Here is a 6905-nt window from a genome sequence, read left to right as displayed (position 1 = left end):
GGCTCAGTGGTGGAGCACTTGCCTAGCATGTGTGAGGTCCTGAGTTTATCCTCAGCACCACATAAAAATAAAATAAAGTTTATAAAATATCAAGGTAAAACTCATGTCTTCTTTTATAATATGTATACAAATAAGTAATTTTTAAAATCTCTAGATGACATTCCATATTTAAGTTGTATCACTAGAACTCATTAAAGTTAGAACAAATGGAAAACTAAAATTAATCATTTTTCCCTATTAAAAAATGACTCATTTTAGAGGATATAAATTAAAGAAGCAAACGTTGTTAGAACAAAATATCCTCAGTGAACCATACAGAACACAGTTTTCTGGATTGAGTAAAACCTATCCTATTACTAGGGATAGATGTGGATTCACCCAACACATATTTTTCTCACTTCAGTTATCACCCTCTAATATCCTCCAGGTGCCATTCCAATATTATTACCAAATTATGTCTGAATTATATAATGGCAACTGTGTTCCCACTATACACAGCTTTCTTATAGATTCAGAATTACCATATATTATCAAAATAGTTCTTGATATAATCTCATGTTGAGGTTTTCTGGGGTAGTATGTTACTTTGATTTAATTTTTCTCTTCTTGATTAAGCAGTAGGAACATATTGAAAACTCTACAATTTTCAGTGAATTGAAATGGAAGGATTGCACAAAAGTAAAGAATTGCAACCATCTGAAAAAATGAATCTCAATGTAGTAGGAGTGCACACCAATGTATTTTTTTAGTGCTGTCTTTCGACCATTTACTACCTGACGTAATGCCTTTAATATATCATCTAAGATGACACAGAGAAGCATGCCCTCTAAGGTGATATTTTTATTTGTATTTATAATTTTTTATTGAGTTAAAGTGTTACCTTGATGCTAAATCTGATCATCTTGTATGACATATACAGAGTCTTATTACATATATTCTAGAGGTATTGTGTATGAAAGAAGAACACATATGGATGTGTTTCTGAAATTAAAAGTCCTCAGTAGAAATGCTGGCCATTGTTTTAATTATGCAGTTCCTGATATATGTGATTTAATAGATTTAAATCTTTTATTTTAATAATGGCTACATATGTTTTTGCTTCAAATTGTTTTCATAAAGTTAAAATATTCTAGCAATATGTGTAGAAAGCTCGTTGGCAGTATTTTAGGCCTGTCTTTGAATCCCCAATGTAGCTATCCACCTTGCATATATGTTATTATCATGACCAGAAAAAATATCTTAAGTGACCAAATTCCAGCTATTGAATATCAGTAGAAATATTTTATTATTGTCTTCTCCTCAGTCATCTGGAATAAAGGTGGTAATTCAAGTCACAGTTTAGATAGACTCAAAGTCATTCCATTGTAAGGTTTTTAATTAAAGATCAAGAATTTGACCCAAGCGTAAAAGATAAACTTCCATAAAATCCCAATATTCATCTGCTTGAAGGAAGCAGAATGTGTTTCTTCAGTAAAGAAACCATACATAAAATTGATACAGAAAATTTGATGTTAATCTGATGGAATATTTTCTATAAAAGGCATGTTGTGTTTTAAGTGTCTGAAATAGTAGGTATGTGTTTTAAATTGTTTCAAGCCACATATTTAAAAACACCAGTCATCAGGGCTAAGATTGTGGCTCAGTGGTATAGTGTTTGCCTAGCACATGTGAGAAACTGTGTTCAATCCTCAACACCACATAAAAAATAAAATAATAAAATAAAGTGTAAACAAGGTTTGAAAAAAAAAATAGCAGTTATCAGAAAACCATGTGGATGAGGCTAAATTGTTCCATGACTCTTTAGACCTTTTAGATATAAAAGACATAACAATAAGAGAAACCAAAATAGTGAAACTTTTATGAACATAGGATACCATTTTAAAATCTGAGGTAATGTAGATATTTGGTTAAAACATCAAAGTGTTGATTTCTGTTTATTTTAATTTTTAACTGGAATCTACTATTTGTACTTGGATATGAGACCCAGTATTGTAACTCAACATGTGTATATAGTGTGTAATTATCAGATCAGGGTAATTTTCATCTCATTAAAATTATTCTTTGTTTAAAACCTGCAAATTTCTTGCTATTTTGTTTTGTTTAAGAAGTTATTATAGAACATAATCACCTTATTGTGCTTTAAAATCTAAGACTTACTTTCTGGTCTTAACTTTTTTTGACACTTCTTACACAAAATCAGTCTCTTTCTCATTCTTATCATAAATCTGATTAGCATTTCTCTTTTCAGTGTCTGTGTAATCAACTTTTCAGCTTCAACACATGAATGCCACATGCAGTATTTGTGGGAAAATAAATGTCATTACTAGGAAAAATAAAATATTATCCTCAATAAATAATTTGGGAAATCGGCATAATTCTCTGCATTCACTCATTCAGTGTTTTGAACTTGTCTCTAATAATAAATTTGGAAAAAGAATAAAAATATATAAATCAAATATCCATATGTTTTCAAGATTTTATGGGTCACATTTGGTCAATGAGAGTAAGTTTTGTGACATTTATTTTTATAAAAATGGCATATGCTAATTCTTATAAATTTATTTATAATAAGTATAAATATTATATGTAAGTTTTTGTATTGTGAATTTAAATAGATCTGTATTTCCATGGAATAAATAACTTTAAAATTTGTATTAGAGTTGGCTCAGTAACACAGGCCTGTCATTCCAGTGAATGTGGAGGCTGAGGCAGGAGTATTGAGAGTTCAAAGCCAGCCTCATTAACTTGGTGAGGTCCTGAGAAACAATTTAATCCTGTATCAAAATAATAAAAAAAAGAAAGAAAAGAGGACCCAGACTCAGTGGCACACACCTGTAATCCCAGTGGCTCAGAAGGCTGAGGCAGAAGGATTATGAGTTCATAGTCAGCCTCAACAATGGTGATGAACTAAGAAAATTAGTGAGACTCTAAATAAAATACAAAATGAGGCTGGTGATGTTGCTCAGTGGTGGAGTATCCAAGAGTTCAATCTCAGAAGGGCCAAATAAAATAAATAAATAAAAAGTGCTGGGGATGAGTGGGCCTGTGGTTCAGTGGTAATACAATTGAATTGCATGGCATGTGTGAGGCACTGGGTTTGATTCTCAGAACCACATATAAATAAACAAAATAAAAATCTATCAACAAAGAAAAAAATATTTAAAAAAAAAACTGGAGGTGTATCTCAGTGGGTAATCACCCAAATGCACTCACCCTGTACCCCTTCTCCACCTGGGATGCCCACCCTGACACATGTGAAAGAACAATATCTCAGCCTGGCCACCTATCCAGCAGTTTTCCTTTAACAGCCCATGAGGACCCATTCCTCACTTGATGCCCATCCTTTCACGCCACTGTGTGACTATGCACTGGGCCTACACTAAGCCACCCGAGCACAACTGTTTGTTAAGGTCCAGGTGCAGGTATCCATAATTCATTCCACTGGGACGTTATATTTTATAAAATGGGTTTATAATACTTCAAAATGACAGGTTTAGGGCTGAAAGTACAGTTCAGTAGTAAAACGAGTGTTTCCCATGTGCCTGGCTCTGGGTTCCTCTGCCACACGACCGGCGTGAGCTTCATGAAAGAAGATTCAGTGCATAAGAAATTGCTAGAGAGTTTTAAATTAAAGAGACAGACTCTCATACCTTTAATGCAGCTCTGAGATGGCTTCTCCTAGCTCCCGCCTCCAGCCACCTAATCTGTTGGTGAGGTTTACAGAAGAGACTAGCGAGAGAGGGAGAGCATGCCAGGGAGTGAGCTTTTATTGGGCAACAAAAACATTCAAGGGAAAATACCAGCCAATGAAGGATAAGGGGGTCAGCATCTCAAGGTCAGGGCTGGCAATTGGGTCTTCAGGTCAGTGGCCAGGCACACCTCTGCATGGACAAGCCCTCGGACCTGGGAAAGGGTGGGGAAGGCTTATTTAACACAGGCTGTGTTTAAGCCCCTCTCACCCAGCCAGGGAGGTAACTCAAATCACATGTAAGAATGGCCTCCCACAGGATCCAACTCCAGCATGTGAAAAAAAAAAAAGCCAGGCAGGCCTGGTGGCACATGCCTATAATCCCAGTGACTATAGAGGCTGAGGCAGGAGGCTCAAAAGTCTAATGTCAGCTTCAGCAATGTAGTGAGGCCCTAAAAATCTTAGATAGACACTGTCTATAAACTATAAAAAGGGTTGGGGATGGTTGTTCAGTGCTTAAGAAATCCTAGATTCAGTTCCCACAACCAAAAAACAGAACCAAACTCAAACTAAAAATGAAAAACAAACTGTATTCCCCAATATTATTTGCAGGTAGGGGTCTCTATGATTCTGTGCTGGCCAATGAGATATCAGTGGAAGCCACTGGGCCTCTTAGATCTTTGTTTTTTTCCTTCTTCCCTTTCCCCTGATTGCTGTATTGAATGGACTGCAGAATGAAAAACAGAAAGGGTTCTGAGGCATGATGGCATAGCTGGATAGCCATAGCAGCCCAGACTGCCAACCACTGGGCTTTTTGATTTTCAAGTAAAAGGAAATCTTTTTCAGTATTTGATGGGTACATTTTTCTAGCAGTGGAAAGACAGATGCATTGATTTTTCTCCTTGTTCTACTTTCTGTTCATTGTCCTCAGGTTCAGGAACAATGCAGGTCAAAAGAACCAGCCATCTTTGTCACCAATTCTTTTTCAGGTCTCTGGGGATGGAGTGGAAGTACAACACAAAACCTCTACAGTACCTAATCTGAGCCCTTGGGACAGAGTTAGTCCTGAATCATCTCCAGGATCCCTCATCTGTCCCAGAATGTTCACAGAGAGTGAGTATATTTCCTCTTGTTGCCAACACTCAAGTCCAAAATCCCAGGACTTCCATGGCTCTCCTGAGAACTGTTCCACAACAGACTAACACTGGTCCCAATCTCAATTCCTGCATTGATGGGACATTGGGAAAGTAATTTTAAGCAAGCCATACTGTTCCCAATTTTGAAGTGGGTCGTCTCCAAAAAAGACTTGAATCTAAATGAACACAGAAGGAAGAAGCCTGGGTCCAAGGACTGAAGATGAACCCTGCCTCCAGAGAAACCGAGGATTTTAAAAGATTTCCAATTAAAGTGAGGTGGCAGGTAAAGTATAGACCTTGACATAAAACAATAGGCTGAGAGCAAAATGTCAGATGTGGGCAAAGACGTATGTGTGAGAGACTGATGTTTCACAGCCTCCACAACAGGTAAAAATGAATGCTAAAATTGTAATATGTAACATAAGGAAAAGGAACCACATTTTTTTCTTTTTTATTTCTTTTCTTTTTTTTTTTTTTTGTACAAGTGTTTGAAACTAGGGGAACATAACCACTGAGCCTCATCCTCAGATTTTTTAATGGTATTTTTTAGCTTTTGAGACACATTGTTAATCACAATATTGGGGTATTCTTATATCAAACAAGCATTTTTATCAGAAAATAAATATGTCATGTTAGCAGCTACTTCTCTTTTACTGATTTTGTTTTTTTCTTTCCATAAATTCAAGTGAAAATGCTGTTTTTTCATATTTAATAACTTTTTATAATTTTAACCATTATTTTTTTTTTGTTTTTATGTGGTGTTGATATAACCCAGCACCTCGTGTGCACGAGGCAAGCACTCTCCCACTGAGCGACAAACCCAGCCCACATTTAACCTCATTTTAATCAAATTATTTTCTTTCTTTCTACCCATCCTTGTTTTTTTTTTTTATTCACCCTCCAATCTATGTGACTAAAAAGTCCTGGGAAATGATATTGCCTAATGTTAATTCTGGTGTTTGGGGCACTGGGTTTTGGCAAGATTTCCACCCCTTGCCCAGTTTTGCAGTATTCTGCTGTATATTTTGAATTCTTTATAGAAGCCTTTAGCATTTTTGTGGAACAATGAAATAAGTTTCCCAAAGTATGGCACTATTTTTGAAAGGTTTGGAGATATTGAATGACATGATGAGAAAAGCACCTGGTATAGTGCGGTTGTGTGATTCTGAGAGGACACAAATTTCTTTGTGAGATCACAAATGGTGTTCTTACTTAGAATGTCCTTTCCTTTGCTCTTTAGCATACTTCAATTTATCCTTTAATACCTAGTTGAATGTGAAGAATTTGTACTCCCAGCCAATACCTATACCCAGCCTACTGGACCCCTTCATTTTGTTGTTTTGCAGCAACAAAGCAACAGCAGGAAGGCTTTCAGTGTGCTCATATAGCAATGGGGTTCAGTGAGAACTATAAATGGGTTTTGGCCACTGAAATCACCTGGCAAAACCCAGCTCCTGGTTTTATTAAACTTTGCTATCAGGGCTGGTGATGTGGCTCAAGCGGTAGTGTGCTCGCCTGGCATGCGTGCAGCCCGGGTTCAATCCTCAGCACCACATAAAAACAAAAATGTTGTGTCCGCCGAGAACTAAAAAATAAATATTAAAAAAATTCTCTCTCTCTCTCTCTCTCTCTCTCTCTCTCTCTCTCTCTCCCTCTCCCACTCTCTCTTTAAAAAAAACTTTGCTATCAGATTCCTTGACCTCCCCAGTGTCATTTTTTTAAAAAAAATAAATCACCTAGTTCAGTTTCTGCAGCTTGAAGCCCAAGTCCCCAACTGCTTCCCTGTCTCTACAGCATTGTGTCAGGTTGTCAGAATAAACCATAGTTATACAGAAGTCATTATAAAGAGGCTTTCTCTTCTGAGACTGAACCTTGAGAAAGATGGCCATGACCAGATACCTATGCTTCCTCATTCTGAGATGCCCCAGGCTGGCTGGAGAAGAGATCACAGATGACTCTTGTTTGCCAAATAGCTGTGCCCATCCTGTGCTGAAAGGGGGAGAGAAGGTGCTGAAGGCCACAGAGCTTAAAAAAAATCAGAAGGGCATGTCCTTTGAAAACATGCTTTTTAAATCTGGCTG

Source organism: Marmota flaviventris, unplaced genomic scaffold, assembly GCF_047511675.1.
Source record: "Marmota flaviventris isolate mMarFla1 unplaced genomic scaffold, mMarFla1.hap1 Scaffold_45, whole genome shotgun sequence".
NCBI classification, from domain to species: domain Eukaryota; kingdom Metazoa; phylum Chordata; class Mammalia; order Rodentia; family Sciuridae; genus Marmota; species Marmota flaviventris.
This window is presented reverse-complemented; position numbering follows the sequence as displayed.